The following is an 18,266-nucleotide window of genomic DNA, read 5'->3' as shown; positions in this document are numbered from 1 at the left end:
ACTTTTTCACTAATCTTACTTAAATTTTTGGGGCTGAATCTGTCAAGGACGATTCTGGTCTTGCTTGCTGAAGCCACACAGGTATGTAAGAAACACCAACTGCAATATTTACTACAATATGCCAAGACAGAAAAAAGAGATGATAAATATCACAGTATAGATCATAAATATTCAGTTGCAGTTAGCACATTTTTTTTTCTCTTTATCCAACAATAAATCCGTAGAGTCCTAAAGTCATATAGTGTGGAAGCTCCTTGGCCCACCATCTAAACTGAGCATCAAATTCCATTACATCTATTTTCTAGCACTTGGTTTTTAGTCTTCTAGTGCCTATCTCAATGCTTATTAAATGTTGTGAGAGACTATGCCTCAGATCCCCTTTGAACCTCACACCTTAAATCTATTCCCTCAGTTTTTATACATTTTTGGGTATAGTTTCTTAATACCTCCCTATATTTCGCCTTCATAATTTTGTACACCAATCATGTCTCTCTTAGCTTTCATTGCACCAAGCAAAATAAACTTTGCTTATCCAGTCTCTCATAATTGTAATGCTTTAGCCCGGGGAGCATCTTGTTGAGTCTGCTCTGCACCCTTTCCAGGACAATAACATCCTTTCTGCAGTGTGGCAACTGGAATTGCACTCAATTCTCCAGCACTAGCCTAACCAATGCTTTATATAGTTCAACTACTTTCTCACTGCGCTGACATTCTGCACACTAACCAATGAGGAGAAATATCAGTGTGCCTTCTTAAACACTATCTACTGTGCTGCCACCTTCAGGACTTCTTTAGACTTGAACACTAATGACCCTCCATTCTTCAATATTTCCTTGAGCCCCACCATTGTGTACATCTTAGTGTTACTAGTCCAATCAAAGTGTGAAATCTTACACATCAGAATTAATCTACTTCTGTAATTGCCCTGTCTATTTTACCAACTCATTAACATCATCCTGTAGCTGACGAATCATAACAACATACAACACAGAAACAAGGCCTCTTCAACTCAACAATACATGCTGATCCCATTTGTCTGTAATGAGACCCATATCCCTCCATGCCTTTTCTATCCAGGTACTTGTCCAAATGCCTTGCAAATGTTGGAATTGTGTCTGTCTCCATGACTGCTTGTGGCACCTTGTTTCAGACAACCAGCACCCTCCATCCCTCCTCAACATCAAAAACACCAATTTTCATGTCAACCGTAAAGTAATTATACCTTCCACATTCACATCCAAATTGTTAATGTATATAACAATCTGTAAAAACAAGGGGGCATGGCAAGATGGCGTAGAGAGATGTGTAGTTCCACCTTTGCCCAGTTAGACATAAATACCTGATTTTAAAACTTGTAAAAGTGGTTAAAAATAGTATTTACAGACTTTGGAATAGTGGAGGATTGAATTGGCTACAAACGTGAAGAAATCAAAAGCTGAATTGCAAAAGAAATTACCTTATAAAAGTGTTGAAGAATTGAGGCCTACCTACCAAGTTGAAGCCACGTAGTTGTCGATTGGAGCTCCCAAGCCTCAGAGGACTCCTGCTGAGCTAAGTATTACACCGGCACTGATCGCGCATTCGCAAAAGCTGACGAGCTTGGCTGGCCATGAATTGTGCGCCCGTGAATCCGGATTCACGGGCGGATCGTCCAAGTGAGGACAGACTCGCAAGCCCACAGTATTGCCTGGTGGTGCAGGGGCATGCAGTATAGTGTCAGAAGATACACCTATGTGGTCAGTGACTTTGCCAGGCATTGCTGGTCCGTGAGTTATTGGAAAAGCTGTGGGCTGTGGGGGAGCCCGAAAGACGGCGGGCTGACAAGGTCGACATGCTGTCGGTGGGTGTCCAGACCCGCAGCCGCACTGGAAGAGGAACCACTGCATTAGGGGAAGAAGAGAGCTCAACTTACTGGAATTAACACAGGAAGAAATGGGGACTGAGACAAGAAAAGATAGGCCTCAAGGGGAAGTGATGGAACCTGGACTGGATTCTGTGTTTACAATATTGGAAAGGATTGCTCATCAAATGGAAAACATGTCAATGCAGATGTCCACTCAGATAAACCAAGGATTTATGGAAGTGAAAACTAAGATGAATATGTGTGAAGAGATGACTTCTATGAAGAAAGATATGACTGTAGTTAAAAGTGATGTTAATAGATGTATAAAAACAGTAGATTCTGCACAGGATAATTTTTTTTAAAACTGAAGACGCTTTTTTTTTGAATGTAAGAATCAAGTAGAGCATAATAGAGAAAAAATGGAAAAAGTGGAGGACTTTTTCATGGACTGGGGGATTCAGAAGAAGGAATTATTGAAGAAGATTGATTCATTAGAGAATCAAGGTCAAAGAAATAATGTAAAAATAGTAGGTCTTCAAGAAGATATGGAAGGTTCAGATCCGGTAAAAATTTTTAAGAAATGGATTCCTGAGGTATTGGGCAAGGAATTTTTTCCAGATGGTCTAGAGTTGGATCAAGCGCTTAGAGCATTAAGGAAAATAACCATTTCCAGGTCAACCACCGAGGGCAGTTCAGATTCATCATTTGAAATATCAAGATAGAGAAATGATATTACTAGTTGCGGTGCAGAAGGCATGTCAAAATCAGACTCCAACGATGGTTCAAAATAACAATGTTTTTCAATGCGGATTTGATTCAAGAAATAATTAGAAGGCGCCGAGAATTTAATTCAGCTAAAGAAGTGTTGTAGCGAAAGGATTACAAGTTTGCCTTTCGTTACCCAACTGTACTTAAAGTTTTTTATGGAAATTTTCAGTCTCAATTTTTTGCAAGGAAATGGTCAGTCGCCATTATCGTCACCTAAAAGGAGGGTAAATGGAAATGGGAATGGAAAGAATGGGAAACATGGAAAGAATGGAAAGAAGGTTGAATTGACGCAAAGTCTTCTTGATATTGAAGACCCGGAACAATCATTGAGATTGGAATCACTGGGTTGAATACGTCTTAATAATTACTTTGTGAATGTCTGATTGGGGGGGGGGGGGGGGCTGGATGACACTGAGACCTGATAGTCGTCTGCCACTAATGGGTTTTACCACACCAAGATTTTTAGGGAGTTACTACTTTTTAGTAGTTTACTGAGGGCAAGTTTTTTTTTTTGCTTTTGTGGTATTTTTATACAGGGGGAGAGTTTAGAATATTTAGGGAATTAGAAAGGGGAGTAATATTTTATAATAGAATTTTTACTGAAATTTCTAATTTGAACTTTGCAACTTTTAATGTCCAGGGATTGAATAATCCTATTAAGCGTAAACGGGTTTTGGCTTTATAAAAAAAATGAAAGTTGATATTGCTTTTTTGCAAGAGACACATTTGACTGAAAAAGAACATATGAAATTGAAGAGAGATTGGGTTGGTCATTTCTTCTTTCAATTTCAAGGCGAGAGATGTAGCGATCTTAATTCATAAGAAATTACCGTTTGAATTAGAATCTTTTGAAGGTAATGCAGGGAGGGTCTTGAGGTTGAATTGTAAAATTTTTGCTGAATCATGGACTTTGTTAAATATCTACGCACCTAATGTAAATGATGAAAGGTTTATGTCGGAGGTTTTTTTCTTGTTAAATCAGGCCAAGGAAAATATTTTGGTTGGGGGAGATTTTAAATGTGTTTTAGATCCTTTGTTGGATAGGTCTTTAAAAAGTATAAGGAAATCAAAGACGGCAATACAAATAGGGGCCTTGATGAAAGATTTGAATTTAATTGATATTTGGAGAGTAAATCCTACAGAGAAAGATTTCTCCTTTCATTCATTTAGACATGATTCATTTTCTACAATAGATTTTTTTTGGTATCGGCACATTTACAAGGTAGAGTACTCCAAGCCGAATATAAAAGCTGGGTCATATCGGATCATTCTATGTTGTTTTTCTCTTGTGCAAGTCCGGAAGTGGTGCAATTGTCTTATAGATGGCGGCTTAATACAATGCTATTAAAGAAACCAGAATTTGTTACTTTTGTTAAGGAACAGATTGCTTTATTTCTGGCTGAGAATATTAATATAGTAAGTAGTACTTTTGTATTACGGGATGCTTTGAAAGCATATTTGCGTGGGCAAATTATTAGTTATACTATGAAAGTTTTTTTTTTAAAATGTGGCGGAAAGCTTAACATTGGAGAAACAAATTACTGAGTTGAAAAAGGAATTTCAGAAAGATGTTACAGAAGATAAAAGAGGCAGCTTTCGTGAAGCTGAAACTACGTTATAATAGACTACAAACCTATCAGTATGAGTGTTTAATCAATCGATCTAAGCCACGTTATTATGAATTAAGTGAGAGGGCTCATAAGGTATTAGCATGGCAATTAAAAACAGAACAGACATCGTGATTTATTAATGCTGTTAAAAAAATTCAATAGTTACCTATAAACCTCAGGAAATTAATGACCAGTTTTATTCATTTTATCAACAATTATATACTTCTGAGGGAAAGCAGGAAGCTGGTTCTATTGATTCTTATTTATCTAAATAAATTTACCTGTTTTAGGGGAGGAGGAGGTTAGGAAACTAGAAGCTCCATTTACAGATTTCAAGATTAAAGAAGCTATACAAGAGATACCGAATGGGAAGTCACCGGAGGATGATGGATTTTCAGCTGAATTTTATAAAGTATTTTATGAAGATTTATCCCCGGTATTTGGAGATGTTCTACAGCAAAAAACTGAGGATCAGGTGTACCGAAATCTTATTTGAGTGCTTTAATTACTGTGATTTTAAAGAAAGATAGGGATCCATTGAAAGTATCTTCGTATAGGCCTATTTCTTTACTAAATGTAGATTATAAAATTATGGCAAAAGTATTAGCGAATAGATTTGCTAAATATTTAACTCAGTTGATACATGTAGATCAAACAGGTTTTATTAAGAATAGAAATGTGTCTGATAACATTCTTAGATTGATCACATTGGTCAATGCATCTAGACATCAACCCAACCACCCAATAGTGATTGCTTTTGATAGGGTTGAATGGAATTTTTTTATTCAAGGTGTTAGAGAAGTTTAATTTTGCCCCTTATTTTATTGCTAGGGTGGTGACAAATGGTCAAACTTTACCATTTAAATTAACACGGTCAACTCGGCAAGGTTGTCCATTATCACCAGCCTTGTTTGCATTGGCTATTGAACCGTTAGCTCAGACAATATGACAGAATGATAAGATTAAAGGGATGAGAATTGCAGATGATGAATATATTATTAATTTATTTGCGGATGATGTGTTGGTTTATTTGATAGAACCGGAGCAGTCTTTGAGATATTTGCAAGATTGCTTGCTGAAATTTGGGGAGTTATCTGGATATAAGGTAAATTGGGATAAGAGTGAAATATTACCAGTTGGGGAAGGAGACTATTCAGAATATAAAAATATCATAAAATTGAAATGGTCAGATAGAATTAAATATTTGGGAGTAATAGTAAATGGGGATTACCAATCTTTATATAAATTAATGTTCCTTTATTAAAAAGGATTAAAATGGATTTGATTACATGGAAAGATCTTCTGTTAATGTTAATTGGTCAAGTTAATTGTATCAAAATGAATATCTTTCCTCAAATCCAATATTCGTTTCAGTCGATACCTTATTTACTTTCAAAGAGTTTCTTTCAGGATTTTTATGGAAGGGGTAATTAGCACGAGTAGCTTTACATAAACTTACATGGAAATATGCATTGGGTGGTCTTCAATTACCTCATTTTCAAAAGCTCAGTTGAAATTTGTTAGTAGAATGATGGATATGGACTAACCTCCAAGTTGGGCGAAGGTGGAAATGGCTTGTATTTCTGAAGTTGGGGTACATTAGTTCATATTTAAATGGAATATGAATTTATTGTGGGAATGTAATATGCCAGGATTAAAACAGTTGTTAAAGATATGGAGTAAAAGAAATATGGTTTTAGGGTCGAAGGGTAAACTATTAATTCAAACTCTGTTATATCATAATCAACTTATTCCTTTTACAATGTTTAATAATCATTTAAAGAGATGGAATTCTAAGTTCAGGATTGTTTTGAAGGAGGACAGTTTCTTTCCTTTAATCAATTGAGGGAGACATTTGATATGTCTGTAAATTCTTTATTTGTGTATTTTCAACTCAGAGCTTTGATAAAAGAGAATTATGGTAAAGAGATGAATTTACCTATGTTGACGAAATTTGAGTCTTTGATTTCCTCTATACCAAAAAAAGGTTATATTTCGAATATATAATAAATTGCTACAAGCTAGTACGGATAAACCGGAATGGGAGAAATCTAGGCTTAAATGGGAAAGTAATTTAACTTATATTTTTCCTGAAGACAATTGGGAGGTTATGTGTCATGACAGTGTAACTAAATTGACGAATGTAAGATATGGAATGGTTAATTATAATTTTTTACATCAGTTATATTTGACTCCAGAGAAATTGAAGAAATATGGGTTTAGCAATTCGGACTTTGGTTTTCGATGTGGACTATGTACTGGAACTTTTTTTTTTTTTTTTTTTTTTACACGCTGTTTGGTCTTGTGTTAAAGTACAACCATTTTGGGAAGGAATTAGATTGGTCCTGGGAAAATTATTTAAGATTAAACTACCACTAGACCCATCGATTTTTTTTGTTGGGCTATATAGTTTCTTTGAAGGGATTGGGGTTGGATAAATTTCAAATTGCATTTATACGTTTAGTGTAGCACAAAAATGTGTAGCTAGTACTTGGAAAGATAATGTGGAGATTAATATAGCACGTTGGCATTATGAATTAAGAGCTTGTATTCCGTTGGAAAAAATTACATGTAACTTGCATGATAATTATTCCTTCTTTGTTAATATGTGGTCTTCTTATTTGGAATATATGAATTTGAAAATACTTTGAAATATTCTATATATTCTGTTTTGGTTTTGTATTTGGCTCCCCTTAAGGGAGCTGGCTGAAGGGCTGGAAAGGTTTTCTTTATGTATCTAAAAATTTCTTGCTGTTATTTGATTGTATTTTGTTTTTAAAAAAATCTTTTAAATAAAATTTGAAATAAAACCAATCTGTAACAATATCAGCATTATTAACAAGTCAATTTTACGTAAGATGAGTGGAGATGATGAGAATGAGAGGAGAAAAAGATATGATTAATATAAGTGAGTTGCTGATGGTCTACATGGATTCAATGATTCAAAGGGTCTCTTTCTGAGCTGTATCTCCCAGTGATCTAATGAGTTTAAGAAAGCTCATGAAACCTAATGTTCAACCTTTTTAAATTTGATTTTAATCATTTTTGAACATGTTTGATTAACAAAGTTTTTCTGCAACATTCATAAATCTTTGTCAACTTTGGCATAGTTAAAGAAATTCAATTTTCTTCTAATAATTTAACTCCTTTGATAAACCTTACAGTAAAATTAAGGCATAGAAAATAATACCAGTTTTTATCCTTGGACATTTCAGCACCACCTAATCATAGATGGGGCAGCAATTGTGCAGTATACCAGGGAAAGGGGATATCGTTAAGCTAAGTATGCACAGGTGGCTTGGGAGTTTCTTAATTCCTGTCCCATATGTAGCAGCTTTAGCTGTAATCCTTCCTTGAAAAAGGAAGCAGCTAACACATTGCCCAAAATCTCATATGAATAATAACCAAGCTCAGCCAGATTCTAGATAGGGAAAATATGAGTTCACAATCTATTTGATCAGATTCTTGCTTAGTGAGGCAGTGAGGGAACAGATGGATGTCACAATGAATGGGCACATTCATAGTTCCATCCTTACAATATAATTGGAATCATCATGGCTAGTGTTAAAAGCTGTCAAGATCAATGAGACACCAGGACTAACTTGTCTAATCTGAATGAGGGTAATATACAAAGGGCAAAGGAAGACCAACTGGTTTATCCAACTATAAGGGTGATTTTCACATTGGAGAGACTTCTTTGTGATTGCATAAACATGGAGGATTCAGGACAGATCTTCAGAGATGTTGACACCCAGGAGGTTGAAGTTCTTGACCCTCTCCACTACTTAGCCTTCGATGATGACTGGATTATGTTCTCCTGACTTCCTCCTGAAGTCCACAATCATCTCCTTGGTTTTGCTAAGGTTAAGTGCAAGGTTGTTTATGTGGCTCCACTCAATGAGCTGATCTATCTCCCTCCTGTACCCTTCCTCATTGCCATTTGTGATTCTGCTGACAAATGTGGTGTCATTGACAAATTTGTACATAGCATTGGAATTGTCTGATGCCACACAGTCATAGTGAGTAGAGCAGTGGGCTAAGCATGCATCCTTGAGGAGCATCTGTGTTGATAGTCAGTAAGGAGGAGATGTCTTTAACCAATTCGAAATGTGTTCTTCCGATGAGAAAGTCAAGGATTCAATTGCAGCGGGGGGTGCAGAGGCCTAGGGTTTGAAGCTTCTTGACCACTACTGAGGGAATAATGATGTTGAAGTCTGCATTGTAAGTCTATAAAGAGCTAAGTTAGGCGAATTGCAGTGGGTCCAGACCTTTTCTTAGGTATGTGTTAATTCTGGCAATGACCAACCTTTCAAAGCATTTCATCAAAGTAGATGTTAGTGCGACTGGGTGATAGTCATCAAGGCAAGCTTACACTACTTTTCTTGGGCACCGGGATGGTTGATGCCCTTTTGAAGCAGGTAAGAAACCTCTGACTTCAGCAATAAGAGGTTGAAAATGTCTGTGAACACTCTGACCAGTTGATTAGCACAGATTTTCAGTACCCTGGCAGGTATGCCATCAGAGCCTGATGCCTTGCGAGGGTTAACCCTCTTGAATGATGTTCTGACATCAGCCTCAGAGACAGATATCACAGGGTCTTCAGCCTTTTCAGGGATTCTAATAGGCACTGTTGGGTTCTCCTTCTTAAAGCAGACAAATAAGGTGTTCAGCTCATCAGGTCGTGAAGCATCACAATCATCTATGGTGTTCACCCTCACTTTGTAGAGTGTAATGGCCTGCATTCCCTGCCATACTGGCGTATATCTGTCTATCTCTAGCTTCCTCCAGAATTGCCACTTTGTTTCAGAGATAGCCTTCCACGGGTCATTCCTGGACTTCTTGCAGAGATCTGGATCCCCCAGTCTTAAACACCCTTGATCTTGCCCTCAACAGCTTGTGAATTCTCTGATTCATCCAAGGCTTCTGGTTGGGGAACAACCGGTATATGTGTGTGGGCACACACTCGTCCATGCAGGTCTCGATGAAGTCGGTGACACGTTGCCTATTCTTTCAAGTCTGAGAAGATGTTCTTACCAAGCCTCACTGATTGTGGTCTGGAAGTGTTGAAAGGTAGTGAACACAGCACAGGACATCACAGGCAAAACCATCCCCACCATCAAGAACATCTACAGGGAACATAGCTGATGGAGAGCAGCAGCACTCATCAAGGATCCACACCACCCAGCACATGCTCTGTTCTTGATGCTACCATCAGGAAAGAGGTTTAGGTACCACAAGACATGCACTACCAGGTTCAGGAACAGCTGCTACCCTTCCACCACCAGCCTCTTCAGCAATAAACTCAATCAGGAACTCATTTAAGGACTCTTATTTTTGCACTTTATTGTTTCTTCCCCCTCTCTGTATTGCACAGCTGTTTACATTTCTTTATTTGATGCATACATACATTTTGTACATTTTTTTGCATTACCAATAATGGGTAATTCTGCCTTGCCCATAGGAAGAAGAATTTCAGGGTTGTCTGTGAAGTCATGTATGCACCCTGACAATAAATCTGAACTCTACCCACCACTGAGAAAATCTACATGGAAAGATGCTGTTAGAGAGCAGCAGGTATTATCAAGGATCCACACCACCCAAGACATTTTCTGTTCTTGCAGCTGCCATCAGGAAAGAGGTCTAGGTGTCACAAGACCAGAAGAACAGTTGCTACCCCTCCACCATTGAAATCCAAAAAAATGAAGTTAAGGACACTTACTTTGCACATTATTTATTATTGAATATTTATTTTCTGTATTGCACAGTTTGTTTCCATTTCATTCTTTGTTTACAGTTCTTTCTTGTATATGTATCTTTGCTTGAGTACAGTTTTTTTGCACTACTGTAAATACTGGACAAAAATTTTTTCCCCCAAATGGTTTGCTTCCTGAAAAGAAATTTGGGATTATGATAGATAACTTCAAGATGAACTCAGAGATAATTTCAGATTTGCTGTATCATGTAGTAAGTTGGAGAAACATTAAATTAACTTTTATTGAATTAAGCCTGTTTAATCGCAAAATGATGCTGACACATTGCATTAGTTAAGATATAAAAATGTTTTATCGCTGATTTTCATTTGTACTCAGTATCTGATGCCTCTCGTGTCAGTGTCCCACAATAGTCCGCCAACATTGATGGATTTCAGTTGCCCTTATACCATTTTTCTATGGTTGCAATGTCCTGGTGAAACCTTTCACCATGTTCGTCACTGACAGCACCAAGATCAGCAGGGAAGACCAGGTGCGAATTTTCAATAACATGATTTCTTATGCTTGGAATCTGTTGTCAATCAGCTGGATGCAGTTTGGTGCTGAGCCTTAAGCATATATTCGCCACAAATGTAATGGAATGTATCACAGCTTTTGTGACATTGGTGAGACATTTCTGCTGTATTGTATCTTGAAAACAATAAATGCTATTTTAAGTACTCTTACTAGGTTATTGTTTGAAGAACATGTGCATCAACACATATTCAATCTATAATCAATGTAATGCACATCATCTGTATATGTGAAGTGCTTTTACAGCCTGTCTGCATCTATTCTGACTAAGCATGCCCAAGCTTAAGACAACATTTGCATAGCTGCTGCATGGTGCATGCCCAAGCATGCTTGGACTGACCAAAACAGCTTGCTTTGTGGACATTATACTGGTAGACTTGATATATGACAAGAAATCACAAAAATAGGTTATATCTAACAAACAGGCATGTGATAGGAAAGTTTTAAGATGATTTTCATAATCAACAGCCCAAAATCCATAAAATACACCCAAACATGCTCAGGAAGTAAAATCTTCATGTCCAGTGTAAGTAGAAGTTCAGCCTGGCCTGTGGGAAAAAGAATCTCAGGGTAATATGTTATGTTATACATGTATTCTATCAATATATCTAAACTTTGATCCATTGACTGCACTATGGTCAATTTTATTTGCAACCTGGTAAATGAAGCAGCCCTTATCTTGTAGAATATAGACAACATTCATATGTGAGCTAATGTGGCATCTTAAATGTGACCCACATCAAAACATTAGGAAATGACCATTCCAACAAAAGAGAACCTGATTCCACCTCTGGACATTTAATTACATTACTATCATTGCAAGACACATCTTCAATATCTGGGAGGTCACTATTATCCAGAAACTCCTTTTAATCAGCTACATTGATATTTTGGCAACAAAAACATGTCAGCCTGGTTCCCCTGTGGCAGGTGGTTCAAAGTTCAAATTTATTAACAGAGTACAATCATCACATCACATACAGCCCTGAGATTGTTTTTCATGCAAGTCAGGCAGAATTTCTACTTAGCAATGGAGCAAAAAGCTCTACTCAAGAAAAATACATCTATAAAAGAGAGAAATGTAAACAAATTGACTGTGTGACACAGAAAAAATAAATATTCAGCAATAGGGCTGCACAGTTAGCATAGGGGTTAGCCTTTACAGTGCCAGCAATCAGGACTGGACCTGGTTCAAATCCTGCGCTGTCCGTAAGGAATTTGTACGTTCTCCCTGTGTCTGTGTGGGTTTTCTCCAGGGGCTCCGATTTCTTCCTACCCTTCACAAATGTACCAGGGTTAGGGTGGCACGGACTTGTAGGACCAAAATGGCCTGTTACCATGCTGTATTTCTAAATTTAAATTAAATTAAAAATAATAAATAATGTGCAATATAGGACTCCCCAGCAACAATTTGACAGAGGATTCCCTGATTTACAGGCTGTTCCTGGGGAGGCACACAGAGTCAGACATCCAGAATTACAGGAAGACCATCAACTCAGTTAAAGACACCATTTGGTCTGCCCGAAAACTTGATCTTTCAGCACATGGAGAGGATGGTGCGGGAATGCTGCCGACTGGCTCATTCCGGGCTGCAGGTGTACATACTGAGGGATGCACTGAGGCTTGGCACAACCAACACGAGGGCAATGTGGGGAAGGACCACAGTTTAGAGTCCTCCCATTATTGGGCATTGAGGGGCTGAGAGTGAGGTAAAGCCCCTCAAACAACAGAGGGTGGAGGAATGACAAGGTGCTACGAGGTGGGAATGCAACTAAAGAGAAAATAAATATAACAATATACGTTAATGGAAATGTATGGATATGACACTAAGGATGCAAAGAGACTTGGAACAGTTTTCCTTTTGTAAATAATTTGTGAATAAAGTTTATTTTTGGTTCAAAAAACACCGACTAGGTGCCCAATCCACTACTCTATGCATTCATTTCCTCCACCTTCATTACACTATGGGGTACCAACAAAATGCTTTGCAGTTATTTGGCCAGAGAACTCCCTCAGCACCACCCTAACTCATAACTTCACCACAAAGCACAAGTGTAACAGGAGCATCCTGACCTGATTTTGATTTTGTTCCCATTAAGCTAATATGAAATATTGGAAAGGGTAAAACATATTATGTGCAGAAGTATTAAATTTTCATCTTTGAAAATGGATAAAATACCAGGATCATATGAAGCACATCCTAGGCAAGTGAGGAAACTGCAGAAGATCATATCTTAATTTGTTGTGGCTGTTGAAGTGGTGCCAGGCATTTTTGCTTCAAATGCTTAGAAGGGATGAACCAAGTCATTATGAATCAATTAGTTTAACTTCACTAGTTGGCAAATTATTGGAATCAGTTCCAAATGTCTGTATAAAACTTGATTTAGAAAGGAGAAGATTAATCAAGGACAAACTATATGATTTAAGGGAAAGTTAAGGTTGGTCCACTTGATTGAATTTTTTTGAGATGACGAGAAGAGTCATGTGCTTGAAGTAGACTGCAAGCTGATCAAAAATATAAAGCTCTCAGGGTTCAGGTACTTTAGGCTTTAGCATACCAATTGATTTGCACAGGGAGATTTATACACAAGTCAGGAAGAAAGGTTTTAAAAGGAGCACTTGTGGGGCTTGGCGCTTTAGCGGAACAATCAAATCGCAATTCATTAGCAAGAACAAGTAAATCAAGCACAGGTGGAGCGGCCATTGTTGAAACGGCCAGTGTGTGAATGACCCAGTGTAGGCATGGTGAGTTAGAGGCTTCCTTGAGCAGAAGCTGAGGATATTATAGATAAGGTCAGGCAAGATATTTTTGTAATAACCCAGGGTTTGGAGTGGAAATGTCAGCTATGCCAGTGGCATGCTGCAATTGAAGCATGTGAGAAATCTTGGACAGCTCAAGTGCCACTGATGGCTACACCTGCCAGAAATGCATCCAGCTGCAACTCCTTACAGATTATGTTAGGGAACTGGACCTGGATCATTCAGGAGGCAGAGGGATGATAGATAGAAAGTATAACTTATACAAACAGGATGGGTTACACTTGAACTCAAAAGGGACCAATATCCTGGCAGGCAGATTTAATGTACCTGTTTGGGAGGGTTTATACTAATTTAGCAGGGGATGGGAGAGCTGAGGAAGGGGGAAACAGGAGTAAAGCAAAGGTAGTGTGAACAGACAGGCAATGAGATAAAATAATAGCCAGAGGGATGACAGAGAGACTGTACATTCAATAAAGTTATTATACTTAAATGCACAGCATTAGAAACAAGGTTGGATAATCTTGCTGCAGAGCTATAGATTGGACAGTATGATGATGTGGCCATTACTGAGTCATGGCTAAAGGATGGATGTCATTGGGGACTGAACATCCAAGGATATACAGTGTATTGCAATGAAAGGGAGGTAAGTATAGGGGGTGGTGTGGCTCTGCTGGTAAGCAACAATATTAAATAATTGGTAAGGAGGGATATAGGATCATGAGGTAAAATCCTTATGGATCGAGTTAAAGAATGGCAAACGTAAAAAGACATTAATGGTAGTTAAATACAGGCCCCTAAAAGCAGTCAGGATGAGGATTACAAAATACAACTGGAAATAGATAAGACATGGCAAAAGGACAGTGTTATGATAATCATGGGGTATTTTGATACGAAAGTAGATTGGAAAGGTCAGGATCTCAAGAGAGTTTGTGGAATGCAAATGGGATGGCTTTTTGGAGCATCTTATTGATGAGCCCACTGTTCTGCATTAGTTGCTGTGCATTGAACCAGAGGTGATTAGAGAGCTCAAAGTAAAGGAAGCCTTAGGAGGCAGTGATCACATTATTATTGAGTTCACACTGAATTTTGAAAAGGAGAGGATAAAGTCTGATGTATTGGTATTTCATTGGAGTAAAGGAAATTGCATTTGCATGAGAGAGGAACTGGCCAAAGTTGATCAGAAAAGCACATTAATGGGGAAGAAAGCAAAAGAGCAATGGCTAGAATTTCTGCAAGAAATTAGGAAAGTGCAGGACAGGTACATGCAAAACAGAAATAAATTTATGAATGCAAAAAATGAGACAATTGTTATTGATGAGGGTTGTTAAATCCCAAGTAAAAGCAAAAGAAAAGACATACAAGGAAGCAAAAATAAGTGGGAAGATTGAGGACTGGGAAGCTTTTAAAAATCTTAGAGAAGACAACTAAGAAGGTGGATTAGGAAAAGAGGAATTATGAAAGGAGGTTAGCAAATAATATCAGAAGATACTAAAAGCTTTTAAAAAAAAAATATATAAATATATATATATATATATATATATATATATATATATAAGAGTACCAAAATTGACAGAGAACTCAAAAGATAATGCTGGAGAAATTGCAATGGGAGACAAGGAGATGGCAGAGGAACGGAATGAATATTTTGGATTAGTCTTCATTGTGGAGACATTACAGGCATACTCATGGCTTTCTCAGAAGAGAAGCAAGTGCAGTGAGAGAGAGGGTACTTGGGAAGATAAATGATCTAAGGGTAGATAAGTCTCCTGGATGGGACGGATGCACCCTTGGGTTCTGAATGAGGCATTGGTAATGATCTTCCAGGAATCAATTGATTCTGGCTTGGTTCCAGTGGGCTGGAGTATTGCGAATGTCACTCTGCTATTTAAGAAGGGAGGGAGACAGCAGAAAGGGAAATTATAGACCTTTTAGTCTGACATTGGTTGTTGGAAGTTGTTGGAATTGATTGTCAAGGATGAGGTTACAGAATATCTGGAGGTGCATGAAAAGATAGGACCAAAGTCAGCATGGTTTCCTTTAAGGAAAATTATGCCTGTCAAACTCATTGCAATTTTTTGAAGAGATCACATGTAGGATAGATGGGAGATGCAGTGGATGTTGTGTATTTGGACTTTCAAAAGGCCCTTGGCGAGGTGCCACACACAAGGCTGCTAACAAGATGAGAGCCCTTGGAATTAAAGGAGATATAGTAGCATGGGTAGACTATTGGTTGGTTGGCAGAAAACAGAGAGTAGGAATAAAGGGATCCGATTCTGATTGGTTACCAGGTTGGTGTTGGGGCTGCTTGTATATAAATTATTTAGGTTATGGAATAGATGGGTTTGTGGCTAAATTTACATACAATACCAAAAATAGGTGGTAGGGTGGGTGATGCTGAGGATACCAAAAGGCTGCAGAAAGACTTGGATAGGAGAACGGGCAAAGAGGTGACACATGAAATACAAAGTTGTTAAGTGTATGCTCATGTACTTTGGTAGAAGAAATAGACAAGTAGACTATTATTTAGATGGGGATAAAATTCAAAATTCCGAGGAGCATTGGGAGTCCTCCTGCAGGATGCCGTAAAGGTTAACGTCCAGTGGTGAAGAAGGCAAATGCATTCATTTCTAGAGGAATAGCATATAAAAGCAGGGATGTAATATTGAGTCTCTATAAAGCACTGATGAGACCTCACTTGGCTTTTGGACTATACTTATTGGGGAAGAATGAGGGGAACCTCATAGAGGCATTTCAAATTCTGAAAGGCCTGGATAGAAGTAGATGTGGCAAGGATGTTTTCCATGGTCGGGGATTCTAGGACAAGAGGGCAAAACTTCAGGATAAAAGGGTGTCAATTTAAAATAGAGGTGCAGAAAATATATTTAGTTAGACAGTTGTGAGTCCATGGAACTTGTTGCCACAGACAGGTGTGGAAGTGAGGTCGATGGGTGTATTTAAGTCAGAGATTCACAGATATTTGATTTGTCAGGGCATCAAGGATTATGGGAATAAAGCCGATGAGTGGGAGGATGGATCAGTTCATGATTAGAATGGTAGAACAGATTTAATGGGCCAATGGGCCTACTTCTACTCCTATATCTTTTGATCTTTAAAGTGGCAGTCATAGCCAAGAGGCAAGCAACAGGTAATTGGATGACTATTAGGAGAGGAAAGGGGAATAGGCAGTCAGAGCATAGCACCCCTCTGGGAGTTTCCTTCAATAATAAGTATATTGTTTTGAATAATGTTGTGGTGGGGGGGGGGGGTGGAATGATCTACCAGGGACAAGTCATAGTGTTCACATCTCTGGCACAATGGCTGACCTTTGGCTCTGAAGGGAATATGGGAGAAGAGGAGAGCTACACTGATTGGGGATTTGATAGTCAGGGGAACAGATAGAAGGAACAAGATAGTCTCCTAGATGGTTTGTTGCCTTTCAGGTTCCAGGGTCAGGAACATCTTCGATCGAGTCCACAGCAAGAGGATGAGCAGCCAGATGTTGAGGTCTATGTTGGTTCCAATGATGTAGATAGAAAAAGGGATGACGTCCTGAACAAGGAGATAGGAAGGAAGGTAAAAACCAGGACCATAAGGGTGGTAATCTCTAGATTTCTACCTGTCCCATGCGCCAGATGAATGTGTAGCTGAAGAATTGGTGTGAGGTAGCTGTTCAGATTCGTGGATCATTGGGATTTCTTCTGGGAAGTCATGACCATCAACCTCATGGTTTATATCTCTACACTGCCCAGTTCTACTTCTTACCCAAGATACACAAACTCAATTATCCAAGTAGACCCATTGTTTCCATGTGCTCTTGTCCCACCAAACTAATATCATCTTACCTCAACATTTTTTCCACCCTGATCCAGTCCTGCCCTACCTACATCTGCAATACTTCCATCTCTTCAATAACTTCCAATTCCATGAACTTGACTAACTAATTTTGGACATCCAATCTCTCTATACACTTGTCCCCCTTAGAGAAGATATCAAAAGGATTAGTTTTCTTTCTTAACAACAGATTGAATGAATCCCTCTCCACCACCATCCTCCTCCACCTGCCAGAACTTGTCTTCACCCTCAATAACTTCCCCTTTGAATCATCCCACTTTCTCAAGTCAAACAAGTTGCCACGGTTACTCGGATGGGCCCTAGCTATCCCTGCTTTTTTGTTAGCTTTGTGGAGTAATTCATGCTATAAGCCTACATAGGCAAGGCTCCTCAACTCTTGCTCCCCTACATTGACAACTACATTAGTGCTGACTCATGTATCCATGATAAGCATGACAACTTTATTCACTATGCTCCTAATTTTCACCCTGATCTCAAATTTACTTGGTCCATCTCTGGCTATACTCTCCCCTTTCTTTCTTTGTCTCCATCTCGGGAGACAAGCTTTCTACAGACAATTTTAACAAACCTACCAACTCCCACAACTACCTGAACTATACTTCACACCCAGTCTCCTGTAGGGATTCTATTCCTTTCTCTCAATTCCTCAATCTCCATTGCATCTGTTATCAAGAAAAGGTCTTCCAGTGTAGATCATCCAAGATATCCACCTTCAAAAAATGTGGCTTCCCCTCTACCTCCATCAACTCACCCTTTACCCACATCTTCTCCATTTCCCACATATCTACCCAAGTCTCCTTTGCCCTTATATACAAAATAGGATTCCCCTCGTCCTCATCTACCACCCCACCAGCCTCTGCATCCAACAAGTTATCTGCAATTTAAGTCACCTACAATGATCCCACCACCACGTGACTCACTTCTCCATTTATCCTTCTCCACCATTCTCCCCCTTGGCATCTTCCCTTGTAGTCATAGGAAGTGCCACACTTATGCCCACACCTCCTCCCTCACCAACATCTGGGGCCCCAAACAGTATTTCCAGGGGTCATCTACTGCATTTGGTGCTCCCATTGTGGCCTTCAGTACATTGGAGAAACTGGACGCAGACTGGGAGATCACTTCACTTAGCATCTTCGCTTTGTCTGT

At 38.7% G+C, this 18,266-nt stretch overlaps 1 protein-coding gene across 1 annotated transcript in view; it reads right to left on the bottom strand.

The window, feature by feature from the left end:
- dgkh (diacylglycerol kinase, eta) overlaps nt 1–18,266 on the bottom strand; it is a 516,150-nt gene that overhangs the window by 488,675 nt on the left and 9,209 nt on the right. The window lies entirely within an intron of this gene.

This window comes from Narcine bancroftii, chromosome 7 (genome assembly GCF_036971445.1).
Source record: "Narcine bancroftii isolate sNarBan1 chromosome 7, sNarBan1.hap1, whole genome shotgun sequence".
NCBI lineage: Eukaryota > Metazoa > Chordata > Chondrichthyes > Torpediniformes > Narcinidae > Narcine > Narcine bancroftii.
The sequence above is the reverse complement of the archived record's forward strand: the minus strand, read 5'-3'. Positions and strand labels throughout refer to the sequence as shown.